This window comes from Sciurus carolinensis, chromosome 12, assembly GCF_902686445.1.
Source record: "Sciurus carolinensis chromosome 12, mSciCar1.2, whole genome shotgun sequence".
Lineage (NCBI taxonomy): Eukaryota > Metazoa > Chordata > Mammalia > Rodentia > Sciuridae > Sciurus > Sciurus carolinensis.
Window position 1 is genome coordinate 18,318,268 of NC_062224.1, and position 18,579 is coordinate 18,336,846.

The window sequence follows — 18,579 nt, forward strand, 5'->3', positions numbered from 1 at the left end:
CAGTGACAAACTAACAAAGGCAGCAACACTGACAAGAGCAAGATAGCTGACAGAGAGAAAGGAAGCTAAAAACTGTAAAATGTAGACAACATAAGCTAAAACTATGACAGCCTGAAGTTAATTATAACAGAATCAAATAATACTGCAAGTCTTAATTATTCCCAAATATATCCCTATATAAGAGTGCATGAAAACAATTTAATACCAGAAAGACTACATATCATGAAAGGTTTAAAATTACATCTGCAAAGTTTCCAGCATGAACAGACTGACCTTGAGACAGAAGGGCCACAGTGAAGGAAGAATGGAGATACGTTTGAAACATGGGGTTAAGGGAAGGAAACTGATGAAACTAATGCCTAAAGTTCCCAAAACTTTGTATTCCTCTTTGATTGTTTTAATTTCTTTAAAAATTACCATTTATTTAGTTTTTACAAATATGCTAGGCCCAGTCCCAGGCATCTTACAGGTACTATTCAACTTGCTAATCCTAATAAGCACCCTATGAGGTGGATATTATAATCATTTCAGAAATTAGGGAATAGATATCAGATCAGTATGGGAGCTATTTAGTGGTACCTTAATTTTTTAAAATGAATCTTATCCCTCTTCAAAGAAACAGTGAAAACTATAACTATTATATAAAGATTCAAAATGTTTCACCATTAGAATACATAATGTTAAACTTTACATGTTTATTTAAACTATTTTAAGTTTTATCCATGAAAGGTTAAGCTTCTTTTGCAGGAAAAATGTACACAGCATGAGTCATATCACTCCTTGATACTGCAAAAACAAAGTATTGCTGTAAGGTACTCTGATAAATACTGAAAATAGTGTCTGGAACAAAGTATGTGCACCATACATAAATTTGTTGTGTAACTGAATGTCTCTGATATCTCACTTTTCAGTATATCTTTATTAGTATATTAATCTAGGATATTTTCCCCTATATTAAAGAAGTATCATCTCATTTTTATAATAATAATAATAAATGACCCAGCTATACCACTCCTCAGAATTTATCCTAAAAAATTAGTCATCATACTATTGTGATTCATGCATACCCATGTTTACAGCAGCACAATTTATAATGGCCAAACTATGAAACCAGCCTAGGTATCCACTGATAGATGAATGGATAAAGAAAATCTGGTAAATATACCTAATGAAGTTTTATTCAGTTATACAGACAAATGAAATTATGTCCTTTGTAGGAAAATGTATGGAAATAGAGATCATTATGTTAAGTGAAATAAGCCAAACTCAGAAGGTCAAAGGCTGAATGTTTTATATGTAGAAGCTAGAGAAGAAAAAGGGAAAGAAGGTGGGGGGATAGGGGGTAGGCAGCAAGAATCTCATGAAAAACAAAAAGAGATCTGTAGAAGAAAGGAATCAGAGATGGAAGATGAGGAGGGAGAGAAGAAGTGCTGTGGAGTGATACTGGCAAAATTATATTGTTATATTGTTTGAATGTACAAATATGTAACAATAAATCCCATCATTATGTATAACTATAATGCACCAATAAAAATATGAAGAGGAAAAACAAAAAGAATGTTTTATAATTTTGTATTTTATCAAACAAAGCTAATTTATCAAATGTTCCTTTTAAGCAATTGATGGGATATTCATATAGTTTCTTATTTTCCCAACTAGTGTTACATATATTAATAAGTTTCCCATGTTAAAGTATTTGTCCATTCCTAAGATCAATCTTTGATCATGACAGATTTTTATTTTAAAATATACTATTCATTTGAGTTGCTAGTGTTGCTAGTTTAATTTTTCTATCAACAGTCAAAAATGAGATTGGTTAATACTTTTAATTTCTTGCTCCTTTTTGTTAGATTTAGTCTATTTCTTCACACATGAAATGCCAAATGTTCTTTTCTATGCTCTGGAACTAGTCACATAACAGAGAAAATTCTTGCTCCATGGGACTAAAAGAACTCAGTAAAGCTAAAGCTATGGAGTCTAAGATGAAATTAACTAACAACTTCTTATATTTTCTTCAATAATCATTAATCTATGGGGGTACTCTTGTCTTGAGCCAATTCTAGAAATGTATTATCTTTTTCCAAATATTATGTTTCACTGAGATTTTAACGTGACTTTTAAACACTGCTAGCATATCAATCTGACCATTTCTTAAAATTTTTACTATTCTTTTTCTTCATAATATATCTTCTAGATGCTTCTGTATTTAGATTTTTCTAAGAATCAGCTCTCTAAATTTCACTTTGGTTGTCTTTTTGTGTTGTATTTCTTTTTAAACTAAGTTTGAGATCATAACACTTGGCATCAAAAACTCTTACATGCTGGGTATGGTGGCCACCTCAGTTGGCTCAGGAACAGGAGGCAGGAGGATGCAAGTTCAAAGTCAGTCTCAGTAATTTAGTGAGGCCCTAAACAATTGAGTGAGATCCTATCTCAAAACAAAAATTAAAAAGGGCTGGGGATGTGGCTCAGTGGTTAAGCGACCCTGGTTCAACCCCGGTTGGACCCCTAGTGCCACCAAAACAAACAAACAAACAAACAAACAAAAAAAAACAAACCAAAAAACCAAAACCAAAACAAAAACCTATGTCATTTCCTTACTCTATTCCTTGGTATGTTACTTATACTTTGCTTCATTAAAAAAAAACTTCCCTTCTAATTAGCCCAATCTACTGCCCAAGCTTTTTCCTAGCCTCAAAGATAGGTAGTATAGCTATCCATTTTCAAGGAAAACAGTTTGTGCTATCTGTTCAAGCACAGTTGGCAAACTATAACAACACAGGAAGAGCTTTCAGCTTTAATAGGGATTTTTTACATGTCTAAGAAAATGACCCTACTATTATGTATAATGCACTAATGGAAACATTGAAGAATATATTAAGGATTCTCAGGATTAGCTTAAATCTTTAAAGTCTTTTCATATAGTTAGTTATCCTAGTTTTTTCTTCCAGAATTGGTCATGTAGAAGCAAAGTCAGATATTTTATTTTCTCAGAATACTCTATAAAATGGATAGATGATACTAAATTTCACCTCTGTCCTATTTAAATCTTCAAGTTCTTTTGACTATTTACTCATTACTTCACAAAGTAAAATCCTTTGTGTTACAAATAAAATATATACATGTATGCTTACTCAATGCAAGTCCTGGTTTAAGAATTTTGTGTATCTTTTCTTCCTAAGAATGCAAGTCTGAAAGGGACTACAGTATGAGAGGGCTCATCAGTTTCCAGTATTAAAACACAACACCAAGCACCTTGGTCACACATAAAGAGCCAATTCCTTTGTTAAAATTAAGTTAGATAATTCATTCAATAAGCTTGATAGATTTCATCTGAGTTTTCTGAAAAGTAAATGGAAAACTAAACTTGGATTTTTTTTTTTTTTAAACGATCCTATGATCTTCTAAAAGAGTGGTGAGCATTTTTACCAAGAGCTAACAGTAAACCACTTAGAAAGAATTTTCCCCCTTAAACAATAAAATCTTGTTTATATTTTTGAGGTCTCTGATCACAAACCTTTATACAGCCTACCAGCAGTTAATTATCAGCAAGTTAATAAACACTCATTCACTAACCACAAATAACAAACTAACATAAACATGCTTGTGGCACATTTACTTTTGTTACTGAGACCTGCAAAATAAATTTTTACAGGTTTTTTAGCTGCTAATCAACAGGCTTTCTAAAAGAAATGTCAATCCTTCTCTAAAAATTTAAAGTATTTGACTCTTAAAAGTCATTAATTGTATTGTATGCTCAAAATGCCTGGAAAAAAATATGAACATGAAAAAAGCACTGTTACAACTGAATTTAAAAATACAAAGAATTTATTCATAGGAAACACCAAAACACATGATTCCAAAGAGACAAGATATACTAAAAGATGGGGGTAATTTACTCTGAAATCACAGCAAATGCCATGTTGATTTGTGCCACATACTGCTGATCCCAATTGTACAGTGCCATCAAGTGGTTATAACATATTAGTAGATTTTAAAACATTTTTTTTTGCAGTTTCAAATTTAGTAATGGAGGAGTTCCACTTGCAACTCTCACAAAACTGCTAGCAAGCTCTCCTAAAAGCCAGATCAGAAAAAGCTGTTCAAGAATCTAGTGTGGCATTTCACACCTTAAGGGCATTCTGTTAATATTCATCTATGGAGATTCTGAACATCACGGCCAACACCTGGCTAAATCCATTGACTTCCAAGTCACTAAAAACAACAGGGGGTGCATCTCCACTTAAAATAAAGAAAAGGAAGATTTTTTATGTAACTTTCCCTGATTCCGATTGACTTTAAAATCAAAATCTGGCTTGGGTAAGAAGGTTTTGGGTGTTGGGAATGTTCTGTATCTTGATCTGGGTAGCTGACATGTGTAGTTAAGAGGTAAATATTTAATGTGAAATTTCAATTATATATGCATATGTGGCTGTTATACATTGCCTATAAAATGATATATAAATACCTAATTAAGGAGATTTTCTAGACTTTATTTCTATGAACTTCTTTAAATATAGGTGAAGAGATATAATGACACACTTTAAAAAAATATTTCTTTAGTTTTGTTGGACACATATTTATTTATTTTTACGTGGTGCTGAGGATCAAAACCCAGTGCCTCATAAGTGCTAGTGTGATCGGCTCTACTGGTTGAGCCACAATCCCAGTCCCTAAGGACAGTCCATATATATATATATACTCTAGAAAGACAGATAGACAGACCTTTATTTTCTTCATTTATTTATATGCACTGCTAAGAACTGAACCCAGTGCCCTATACATGCTAGGACTAGACAAGTGCTCCATCACTGAGCCACAACCCCAGCCCTGTCTTTTGATATTTTTTCCACCACTATTTATTTAATGAGAAGAATACACTAAAAGTTAAAACACTGTGTTCAGATCACAAATTTAAAAATTGTAACGATTGGACTACATCAATTTTTTTTAAAACTGGAGCTGTAACTATACCACCAAGAAAATGAAAGCCAAGATGAGAGAAAATATTCCAAATTATATATCTTATAAAGGATGTTTGTCCAGAATACATAGAAACTAATAAGTCATGGTAAAAGATAATACAATTAAAAGGGGGAAGGGAAGTGGGGAGGAAAGACAATAACTGACATTTCCCAAAGATATACAAAGGGTCAATAAGTATTACGAAAAAAAAGCACAACATCACTAGCCTTAGGGAAATACAACATCAAAAGCACCACCTGGAACACACTAGCTAGGATGGCTATAATCTAAAATGGACATAAAAGTGTGCACAAGGAATGTGTGGAGAAATCAGAAACACACTGCTTTGCTGTGGGGACATAAAATGATGCCGCCACTGTGAAAAATAGTTCAACAGTTACTCAAAATGCTAAACTATATGGATTGCCAGCAATTCCCCCCATAGGTATAGTCTAAAGAAACCCAAAACAGATATCTACAAAGACTTGCTTGTGAACTGTCATAAGATCATTTAATCCTAATAGGCAAAAAATAAAAACAATCAACTATTCATTAACTGATAAATGAATATATAAAAGTGGTATATCTATACAATGAAATAATAGTCATAAGCAAAAAAAGTCAGACATGAAAGATCAAATATTTTATGATGCCCATTTATATGAAATGTTCAAGACAGGCAAATCTATAGAGAGAAAGCTGATTCATGGTTAGTCAGTTGGGGAGAATGGGACAAGAGACAGAACAGGATTACCTACTAAGATATGGTGTTTCTCTCAGGGGTACAAAAATGTTTTTATTCAGATTTTGGTGATGATTGCATATATTTAGAACACTGGACTACATACTTTAAATGGGTAAATTACATCTCAATAAAGTTGTGTTTTTAAAAAAGAAAGAATTATAAAGAACCTTAAGAGTTATTTAGTTTCATGTTGCCTAAACCAAACTGTACAAACCAAGTCAAGTAGCTAAATTCCCTACTACAATCTATATATAACCTATGGGGCCTCGTAATTATAGGCACTTAAACAACTATTAAATAAATAATCCATTCTGGTTTTGCCACTCTTTTTTGGTCATCTGAGGGTAGAGAGAAGAAGGAGAGAATCCTGGTTACAGAAAAAAATAAAAAGACATTTAATAGGATTCATGTCCTTTAGGGAGAGTGGGAAAACAAAATGTCACAGAAAGAGGGAGGTTCATCTTTCTACTTGAGGCACCAAGTGTCTAGATGTAGAAGGGTGCCTAGTGAGGCTAGGTAAGGGTGGGAAGCTAAAAGAAGTTGAAAGTATTTCTTTGCCCCTTTCCTTCAGAGAGGTCAAATTTGATCCCATCTCCAGAAGGCTAAGAGTAACTTGCTACCTCTAATAACTCTTAACCCAGGACAATATTCTATTCAGTCTGCTTACTCTAGGTGCATCCCTCTTTGCTCCTCTTATCCCTCCCCTTGTGGGCTACCAGCCATCTCTTTTATTCAAAGGATAGAGAAAGGTTTAAGAATTCAGAAGTAGGGAAAAGGAGAAACTGACAAGAGGCTTAATGGCACTTGATTATTATCTATTTCAGTATCCCTTGGGACCAAGCCATCTTCCTCAGGGACGAATCTTTCAGAGAGGGTAGAAAGATGTCTGGTGGTTAAGGACAAAAGAAGACCTTCAAATGAAAGGCTATTCGGATTAATAAAACATACAGTCCACTAGGAACACAATTTGGTTTAACACTCTCAATTACTCCATCTTGTGGACACGTAAACAAGGAAAAACAGACTAAAGGGACTTCAAGAGATTGAGACGGTTTTTATTCAAACAATGAAAAGACCTAAAGAGTTATAACATACGAAATCCATAAAAATTTGGAAATGTAATTCATACAAATCAGATTTTGATACATTGACTGCAATTTAATAAATATAAAAATATCAGTAAAAGAGTAACAAAGCTACAAATAAATAACATCTTACAACAACTGTTCTCTACCAGCCAAAACATAATGAATATTTTGTTGTTTCAATATGGTTAACAACTAGAGAAATAAAAGTGTAATTGAAGGTTATGGAAAAATAATATTCCTATAGGACAAATCCCCAAGAAAATGGAGGAACGTGTGGCTCAGTGAGAAGGGAGGAGAAATGGGTCAAACATTAAACCTCTCCCAGTGCATTCCTGATACAATGGGTCCTCTAAAGGAAAGGGGGCAGATATGGAATGCCAGACCCTAAAACTTGACACTACCCGCACTTCAAATTAGTCCTGAATGACAATGGGCAAGATTTGAGTACTCAACCCTCGGGGTCTGGTTTAACCTGTACAACTAGCCCCTGATGGTCAAAAACTGCACAGTCAAAACTGCAGGTGCATGGTTTCCAATGATTACATCATCCTCACTATTCCCTATAAAACCAGAATCCCTCTGTAACTGACAGCCATTTTCCCCATCTGGAAAATGGGCCCCAATGGTGTGGGAGTCTGCGAAGGAATAAAGCCTTCTCCGAATCCTTTGAGGTCTGCTTCCCATCCTTCTGCACTTATGGTAATGACTAAAAATAAATCCCTAGACAAGGGCCAGAGTGCTAACTCATTGTTCCTTCCACCATATGTTTCCCTATGTTTTCTGAATGTTTATGCTGGACTCATCAACGGGCTAAGAGTACCATGTCTTTTCCATAGTATCTAGGACTAGCCTCAGTTCACACACTGCCTTCCCATCTGACCCTGGAAACCATGGCAGTGAGATGAGAACAGTCTGGACCTCTGGGTCACTCCTTAGAAGTGGACTAAGAAATCTTTAATATTTCATAGGTTTGTTACCTCAGCAAAGTTTACCCTATTCCTAGTCATACATCTTCTCAGGAAAATTGATCTTTCTCACTCAAAAAGCTGAAAATAGTTTGGTTATGTTTTGGTGCAAGAAAACTAGAATATCAGTATAAAGAAAAGATGAACTTTGAAAAAATATATGTAAACAATTTTTGCTATTGTTTCAATAGTACTGGAAACTGAACCCTGGAGTGCTCCCTCACTGAGCTACATCCCAGTCCTTTTAATTTTGAGATAAGGTCTCCCTAAGTTGCCCACACCGGCCTCAATCTTGCGATCCAACTGTCTCAGCCTCCCAAATCACTGGGATTGTAAGTGTGTGATTCCCAGTTTGTAGATCAAGAATTTTTTAATCACTGCATTTCTAAGAGATAAACTACATTACCTGAAGGGGATGACATAATGAAACTAAAAGCTTGGAGAAAAGTGATGCAATCACCCCAGTTCATGAATACTAGAAGACACATGGAGAAACATTTTTAAAATGTTATGTTCTAGGTTTAAAACTGTATTGAAAGTCCAGTATAGACATGACAATTTGAGACAATTATTTTCCCCATTCCATCCAGACATCATACTACAGCAAGACGGTAGGGGTAAAGAATTCTGCCAACTTCATTTTCAGAATCAGATGCATATAATTACAAACCCAAATATTGCCTACATTTGACAGAAGTTATCAAATCAGTCCAGATTTGGAGCAAGGTAAATTAACGGCAGAAGCCAAAAGTAAAATGTGAATGGAAATCCAGTTCCAACACGTTAGATCTTGACACTACCAGTAGGCGGCTTAAGTGATAAACATATCCCTTACACAGAATAAAATTTGGGTTCAAAGATCAAACAAAAGTCAAAATGAGGGAGCTACAATAAGAATGAAGAATAGGGGAGAATTCAAGATGGTGGGATAGAGGAAGGCTGCATTCCTAATTGCTCTGTAACTCAGGATTTAAGCAGCAGGAGTACTGCTTTCTGTGAGGTGGGTAAAAAAAGGGATTTCATTAAAACTCAATATCAAACAGTCAGAGAGTCTTAGAGACTCAGAAATTTGGGTCCATTAGACAAAGAAAAAAGACTACAATGGAGCCAAGTCAGTTGTGCCAGCAGCAGTAGTGGCACTGATTTAGCACAGAGATATACAATGGACAGATTTAATATGGAAAATCCTGAGACCAGAAAAACAATCTGCCCTTAGCTGATCTAGAAGCTGCACTGTACAATGGTGCTTGAAAATTGCCCCATGTCTGAGGAGAGCTCAACTGGCTGAGGAGAGCTGAGACGAGACACATCTTGAGGTAACCATGCTATTGCAGGAGTTGGGAGATCTGAGCAAACACAGCTATGTAGTCCTGGCACACATCTGCTGCATAACCTAGGGTGTACCTAACAGAATGAGGGTTAAACAGGCACAGAGAACATTTCACCCAGGAAAATTCAAGTGAGAAAAGCAAAGGGGGAGCCACTGGCTTCCCTCTTTGAATCTAGTGGCTCACATAACCATATGGAATGGGCCAAGAATTTGAAGAGGGAGGCGTGAATATAATCAGGGACTAAGCCCAGGAAGGCTAGAAAGGTAATATTCATGGGCAGCAGAGTGGGGTGAAGGACTGGCTCCCCAACCCCACAAGTAGAATCCTAGGAAGACTCCTGAGATCCAGATTCCCAGCAGAGACTGGCAAGTGCCAGGCTCTAGGGATGTGTTGCCCTAATCTCTCCAGAGCAATCACTACCCAACCATGCCCTGGAAGCCTGATTGGACTTAAGTTCCACCTGCTGAAAGTTCACTCACAGAACTCTGCAGCGGCCCCACCCTGGGAGAGCGTCCCATCAACTATGCCTGACAGTACTTCCCATCCCATCATACTAGTAAGAAGAGAAGCTCAGAATTTTATACTTTAACTGGCAGGTTGGTGAGCAACCCAAAAAGAGGAAGGGTTTAACAACCTTCAGCCCTTGGTCTCTCGTGCTCAGTACATAGTACAAGACGACGCGAAAAGAAACACAGCTGATTTTTCATGTTCTTCCCTTTTTCTTCTTCTGTTTTTATGCATGCTTTTGCTATGCTGATTGGTTTGTGGACATATATACATAAACATATTTCTTTTTTCTCATTTTTAGCAGTTTGAAAGTATAGTTACTTTTCCTTGCCTTGTCTTTTGAGGGTTAGAGTTTTTGATTAGTATGTTTTGGTTTGGTTTTGTATTTTTTTTCATTTGTCTATTTCTCTTTCTCTTTCCTTCTAAAAGCCAAATTGTATTGTTCTTTCACTCCCTTTACATTGTCACTTGTATTTTTTTTCTCTCTCTTCCTTATAATCATCACATCCTTATATCTCTTCTGCATTCTGTTCACTTTTTGAAATTGTAAATTATTTTCTACCTTCCTATCACATTTTTTTATTTCTTAGTTAACTATATCCCTTTTGGCATTAATTGGTTTATGTAACTCCTACCCCCAACTTTTTGAAATTGTAAATTATTTTCTACCTTCCTGTCACATTTTTTTATTTCTTAGTTAACTATATCCCATTTTTTGGCATTAATTGGTTTATGTAACTCCTACCCCCAACATTAATGCTATCACAATTATTACTGCTTTTTTCTTGATACCGGTTGTTTCCTTTAATGCCAGATACAGCTTATGGTTACTTCTTGTTTTTTTTTTCTAATGGCAATTGCCGACACTACCATTTGTTTTTTGAGGCAATTAACACTGCTGAGGTCATAGTAGGAACCAAGCATCTAATTTAATGCTGTATATTGTTTGCATTGGCTGCTACTATTGCTTGTTTCACCTTCTTCTATGAGGTGCTGGGAACCTACAAGGACACTACAAGTTCACAGGGTAGAAACTATGTTGCTGAACCAAAATACAGCGTACCTTGTCCCACACACAAAATAATGATACTCAATCTTCAACTATATTTTAACACAAAGAATAAAAGAGACACAAGCCCAAACTGACAACCAGTCCTCAAGTAAGAATGGCTAGGGTAGAGCCCCCCGGTCCCACCCTAAGGAAATCACCTGCTATCAAAGAAACAGAAATAACACAAAGACTTTTGGACACCACACCTACAAGGGGATCTTAATCCAGATCTCTCTAGGTCACTTTAGAAAATAATGACTCTGCCCTCAAAAAGCCCACACATAAGAGTGGAAGAGAAATCCCTTCCAACACATGCATAAAACCCAACGCATGAATACAAGAAAGAGAAAAAACAAGCTAACACAATATATCCTAAAGGTCAAAATTCACCAGCAAATAACCCCAAAATATTAAAGTGGATGAAATATCAGATAAGGAATTCAAAAGAATCATTATTATAATAATCGAAGAATTTCAAGAGAACACAGAAAACAACTGAATGAATTAAGGAAGCCAGTACTGAAGATGAATTAGAAATTCAATAAGGAGATAGAAATATTGAAATAACACCAAAAGAACTCTTGAAAATGAAAGACTCAATAAATCAAATAAAATGTTCAGTTGAAAGTCTAAGAGAGGAAACCATGCTGAAGACACAATGTCAGAGTGGAAGACAAAGTGGCCAGCCTCGAACATTCAAACAGTATTAAAGAAAAACACAAAAAAGCAACCAAGATCAGAATATACAAGAACTCTGGGACATCATTAAAAGGTCCAAATTTAAGAACCACTGGAATTGAGGAGGGCTGTGAGATGTGGACTAATAGACTGGATAAACTCTTCAGGGAAATAATAAAAGAAAACTTCCCAACCTTCAGAATGAGATGGATATCCAGATACAGGAGGCATTAGGAACCCCAAAAAGAAAAGATCAAAAAAGAAACTCTGAACAACACATTGTAATAAAAATGCCTAACATACAAAACAAGGAGAGAATTTTAAAAGCCTTAAGAGAAAAATGTCAGATCACATTTAGAGGCAATCCAGTCAGAAACATGTCTGATTTCTCAGGACAAACTCTACAATACAAGCCAGGAGGGGTGGAAGGATGTGTTCTAAGTCCTGAATGAAAATAACTATTAACCAAGACTACTATTTCCAGCAAATCCATCATTCAAAATTTAAGATGAAATAAAAACCTTCCAAGATAAGCAGAAATGAAAAGAAACTAGTCCAGCACTATAGAACTTAAAGAAATGCTGCAGACAGAAAAAAAATAAACAGACCTCAGAACTGAAGAGCAGCTAAGCAAATAAGTAACAGGACCAAATTAAATATAATAAATCCAAAATGGCAGGAATTAATAAATACTAAATGTAAATGGTCTCAACTCTCCAATTAAAAGACATATGCTGGGAGAATGGATTTAAAAACAGCACAACTGTATGCTGTTTGCAAGAGACGTGCCTTACAGGCAGGCAGTCACAGGTTGAAAGTAAAATGGTGTAAATTGATATATTATGCAAATGGAGGCTGAAAACAAGCAGGGGTAGCTATCCTCATATCTGACAAAGTAGATTTCATACCAAAATTAATCAAGAAACAGGTGACCTCATATTGGAAAAAGGAACAATTCACCAAGAATAGAGAATTATAATAAATATGCCCCAAAAGTGGGTGCAACTAATTACATAAAAGAGATACTACTGAAATTGAAGACCCAGATAGACCCCAGTACAATAACACTGGGTGATTTAAACACATCTCTCTCACTATAAATAGGTCATCCAGACTCAGTAAAGACTCTTTGGACTTGAAAAATATCATAAATCAAGTGGACCTAACAGACACCTACAGAATATTTAATCCAACAACAGCTGAATACACTTTCTTCATAGCAACTCATGAAACCTTCTCCAAAATAGACCATATATTTTAGGCCACAAAGCAACTATCAGCAAACACAAAAGAACTAATATAATTCCTTGTATCTGGAATTATACAATGGAAAGAAATTTGAAATCAACACCAAAAAAAAACCCCTAGAGAAACTATATAAACACACAGAGATTAAGTAATGACTGATGAATGGATGATACATGCAACCAAGGGAGAAATTTAAAAAATGTTAAGACTCAAATGAGAACAGCGATACAACATACCAGAACCTCTGGGACACTATGAAGACATTTCTAAGAGGAAATTTTATAGCTGAGTGTCTGCATAAGAAAATCAAAAGAGTCCAAATAGGGCTGTGGTGGTAGCTCAGTGGTAAAACAACTGACTAGCATTTGTGAGGCACTGGGTTTCTTCCTCAGCACCACATGAAAATAAATACATAAAATATAAGTATTTAAAAAAACTGGGAGAAAAGAACCCCAAATTAAAAGAAAAACAGTATTAAAAAAAAAAGCCCAAATAAACAACTTAGTGATGTATCTCAAAGCTCCTGAAAAAGAACAAACCAATTCCAAAACTAGTAAAAGGAAGGAAATAAGATCTGAGCCAAAAATCAATGAACTTGAAAATAAAAATACAATACAGGGCTGGGGAGATAGCTCAGTTGGTAGAGTGCTTGCCGTGCAAGCACAAGGCCCTAGGTTCAATCCCCAGCACCATATTAAAAAAAAAAAAAAAAAAACTCAAAGGATTGATGAAACAAAGAAAAGATAAGATTGATAAGCCCTTAGTCAAAACTAATTTTAAAAAAGGGTGGGGTGAGAATCAATAAAATTAGAAGGGCTGGAGTTGTGGCTCAGTGGTAGTGTGCTTGTCTGGCATGTGTGAGGCCCTGGGTTTGATCCTCAGCACACATATAAAAAATAAAATAAAAGATCCACTGACAACTAAAAAAATTTTTTTTTAATTTAAAAAACAACAATGAAAAACCTCAAAATTAGAGATGAAAAAGGAAAAATAACCATGACATTTCAGAAATCCAGCACACCATTAGAAACTACTTTGAAAGTTTATACTCCAATAAACTGAAAAATCCAGAAGAAATGAATATATTTCTAGACAAGTACAATCTGCCAAAAACTGAATCAAGAAGACACAGAAAACATAAAGAAAACAAACTTATATCTTGTAATAAGATATAAAATCTTATATCTTAATAAGATATAAATGTAAGATATAAAATCTTATAATAAGATATAAAATCTTATATCTTGTAATAAGATATAAAATCTTATATTTTGTAATAAGATATAAGTAATAATAAAGAGTCTTCCAACAAAGAAAAGCCCAGGACCAGATGGATTCTCAGCTGAATTATACCAAACTTTTAAAGAAGAACTATTGCCAATACTCCTCAAATTACTCCATGAAATTGAAAAGGATGAAACACTTCCAAATTCATTCTATGAAGCCAGCATCACATTCACACCAAAACCAGATAAGGACACATCAAAGAAAGCAAACTACACACCAATATCCCTAATTAATTTAGATGTAAAAATATTTAATAAATATTAGCAAATTGTGTTCAGCAACATATTTAGAAGATAGTAAACCACACCAAGTTGTTTTTATTCCAGAGATGTAAAGATGGTTTAATATAAGACAATCAATAAATGTAATTCATCACATTAACAGGATAAAGGACAAAAATCACTTAGTAATCTCAATAGATGCAAAAAAGGCCTTCAACAAAATTCAGCACCCATTCATAATGGAAACACTGAAGAAACTAGGGATAGAAGAAACCTATCTCAACATCATAAAGGCTATAAATGAGAAGCCCAAAGCCAGCTTCATAGTAAATGGGGAAACACTGAAAGCATTTCCTTTAAAATCTGGGACAAGACAAGGTTGTTCACTCTCACCACTACTATTTAATACAGTGCTAGAAATTCTAGCCAAGGCAATTAGGCAAGGAAGGAAATAAAAGAGATAAAAATAGGAAAAGAAGAATTCCAATTATCACTATTGGCAGATGATATAATTCTATATCTAGAAGATCAAAATAAATTCCACCAAAAGACTTAGAACTAATAAACAAATTTGGAAAAGTAGCAAGTTACAAAATCAACATATAAAAATCAATGCTTTCCTACATACCAACGATGAATCTGAGAAACAAATCAAGAAAACAATTTCATTCACGATTGCCTAAAAAAAAAAAAAAAAAAAAAAAAAAAAAACCAGCAACAACAAAAAACCACCTAGGAATAAATCTAACAAAGGAGGTGAAAGATAACTATAGAACACTAAAGAAAGAAACTGAAGACAACTTCAGAAGATGGAAAGACCTCCCATGTTCATAGATAGGCAGAATTAATATTAAAATGACAATACTACCAAAAGCCAATATACAGCTTCAATGTAATCCCATCAAAATACCAATAATAATCTTCACAGAACTAAAAAAAAAGAAAAAGTCCTAAATTCATTTGGAAAAATAAAAGACCCAGAATAGCCAAAGCGATTTTAAACCAAAGAAGCAAAGATAGAAGCTCACAATACCTGACTTCAAATTATACCACAAAGGTATAATAACAAAAATGGCATCATACTGGCATAAAAACATATCAACCAGTGGTACAGAATAGAAGACATAAAGACAAACCCACAAAGATGCCAAAAACACACTGGAGAAAAGACAACCTTTTTAACAAATGGTGTTGGGAAAACTGGTTATCCATATATAGACAAATGAAACTAGACCCTCTCTCTCACCCTGCACAAAATCAACTCAAAATGAATTAAATACCCAGGAATCAGACCAGAAACTATGCAGCTCCTACAAGAAAAATGTAGGGTTAACACTCCAGCCTTTAAAGCACAGGCATTGACTTCTCAATAGGACCCTTAAAGCTCAGGAAATATTACCAAGAGTTCATAAATGGGACAGCATCAAATTAAAAAGTTTCTGCACAGCAAAGGAAACAGAAATGTGAAGAATGGGAGAAATCTTTGCTAGCTACTGTTCTGACAGAGGATTAATATCCAGAATAAAGATCTCAAACAACTTTACACCAAAAAATTAAATAACCCAATTAATAAATGAATGAATGAGCTAAACAGACACTTCTCAAAAGCAGAAACACAGAAGGCCAATACATGAAAAAATGTTCAACATCATTAGCAATTAGGGAAATGCAATCACAATTACACAGATTTTATCTCATTCCAGTCAGAATGATTGTCATCAAGAAAACAAGTAACAATAAATGCTGGCAAGGATGTGGAGAAAAAGGAACACTTTTACGCTGTTGTGGGATTGTAAGTTAGTAAAACTGCTATGGAAATCAGGATGGAGGTTCCTCAAAAGACTAGGCCTAGAACCACCATACCTGGAAGCTACATCACTTTTCAGTATTTACCCTGAAAAATTAAAGTCATCTTACTTCAGTGATATGTGCAAATCCATGTTTAGAGCAGCACAATTCACAATAACCAAACTATGGAACCAGTATAGGTATCCATCCATGGATGAATGCTTTAAGAAAATGTGGTATATATACACAGTGGAGTTATATTCAAACATAAAAAAAAAAAAAATGAAATCAAAGCATTTGCATAAAAATGGATGGAACCAAAGACCATCAAGTTAAGTGAAACTAATCAAGCTTAGAAGGTCAGGAGTTGTATGTTTTCTCTCATATGTGGAATTTAGAGAGGAAAAAAGAAAAACAAAGCTGGTGATGGATCTCTGAGAGATCAGTAGAGGAAAAGGATCAAGAGGTGGGTGGCCAGGAGGCAGAGGAGAAATGCTGGAGAGTGCTATTGGTCAAATATTGTTATATGTACACAACATTGTTATATTGTGTACATGTACAAATATGTAACAACAAATTCCATCAATATGTACAACTACAATGCACCAAGAAAAAATGAGGAAATAAAAAAGGATTAAAACAGAAGGTAGTTCTGAAGGGGAGAAGGAATAAAAAATAGGGAAATAGCCTCCAAAGCAACAAATATCAGAAGCAATGGTAAAAATTTACCCTTAGAAACCTGTTAATAATATAAGCCAGGGAAATCCTATCTTATAGATGTGGTTAAAAAAAAAAAAAGAAGGAGGAAACCAAAACTAGATAACAGAACAAGTAAACACATTTAAGAATGAAAATCATAAAAAAGTCCCTAAAATTTTCAACATGAAAACTGGAAGGGCATAGAGAATGACCCAAATCATCAAAGCCAAGACATATCTATTCTAGGAAAGTTACTGGATTTGTTAAAGAAAGAATTATTTGTGCAATCATATAAATGAACTATCATCAAGTCAATTTAAAAGGAGGAAAGAAACTAAAAACCAAAAACCAGGTTGGCTTCAGACATCATCACAATAATACCAAATGGCAAATGACTATCTGATAATTCCTATTTAAGGTAAAAACAATCTGAGCTATAGATCCTATAAGCAGCCATGTTGTCACTTAAGTAAAAAAGTAATGGAAATATTGAAAAAACAAGAACTCAAGCAAAATATTTTTCCCAAAAACCCTTCTTGAGAAAACAATTAGAAGATAAACTTCAGCAAAACCAATAGATACCTGAGTAAACCATAACAAGAGGACTGGCAGGGAGTACTGAGTATTTTAAACTGTAAAACTAAGTTAAAAACAGGAATAGTGGGTATAGCTCAGTGGTAGAGTTTGTGCTAAGGTTGTTCCAGGCCCTGACTCAATCCACAGAATCAAGCAAAACAAAACAAAAACAAGAATGAGATAAAAATAAACACAAGGGTTGTTAGCATGACAAATTTGAATATAAATATTTTATTTCATATCAGGATATGTTATCAACATAGAAATAAAATAATGAGGGGGAATGGAAAAGAAAAAAAAAATCATCATTTGCTGCTTGCCTACTTGTAATGCTGAAAGTTAAATATTCAAAATTGACAAATCAAATATAAAGATAAGCACATTTAAGAGTAAAAAGAAAAACATTAAGGAAGATATATTATTAATAGGAGATGGGTGAGGAAAGGAGTGAGAACAGAACACAAGCTAATTTTATCATTGCTCATGCTAACTGCCTAACAAATGATCACTAAGTAAAGTTACAATCACAAAGGTAAGTAATAAATAAAAATGCAAACCTTTCTAAAATCAGAAAACACACACACTAAATTGAAAAATACAGGGGCTAGAATGTGCCTCAGTGGTAGAATGCTTACCTACCATGCATAAGGCCCTGGGTTTAAATACCAGCACTGCAAAAAAAAAAAAAAAAAAAAAAAAAAAAAAAAAAAAAAAAAAAAAGAAAAGAAAAGAAAAGAAAAGAAACACACACAACACATAATGAACGACTTTAATTAAAACCAAAAAAAGAAAACACAACACAGTTCAGACCAATCATTAATAGCCTAGCTTAATTATTAAAAGGAACATATTTTGAAAATGGATCTGAAAGTAAAATTCACTAATACACAGAAGAGACTCAACAAAAGTGAACTGATTTGTAAATGACTGAATATAAAAAAAGAACAAAGGTATACCAGACAAAAAAGAAAAAGACAAAAAAAGCAGAAGTCATAATTGTTAAGACTAGATAAGGTCAAAAAGCATTAAAAAGACCAAAAAGGACACTCTAATGATAAAGATGCAATTCACAATGCAGATCCAAGTATTATCTACATACCAAATACCATGATCATTCTGAAAGCTGAAATCTTACTAGTAGAAATGAAACACATCAGCAATAGTATTCATTAATTCTCTCAGCCCAGAAACCAAGGGCAAGTGGGCAAAAACATTTTTTAAAAATGGCAGATCTTAATAAGAGCTTGCCTAGTATGTGTGAGGCTCTGTGTTCAATTCTCAGCACTGCAAAAACAAAAAATGTTATTTAATAATGTAAGCCTGATCAACACATTTAACTGCATCGGAGAAACAAAAACACACATTTTAACAATGTCCATGGAGCTGGACGCAGTGGTGCACACCTGTATTCTCAGCAATTCGGGAAGCTG

The 18,579-nt window shown here is 34.4% G+C and overlaps 1 protein-coding gene across 1 annotated transcript in view; it reads right to left on the bottom strand.

Annotated features, from left to right (window-relative positions):
* Upf2 (UPF2 regulator of nonsense mediated mRNA decay) overlaps positions 1-18,579 on the bottom strand; it is a 106,723-nt gene that overhangs the window by 56,042 nt on the left and 32,102 nt on the right.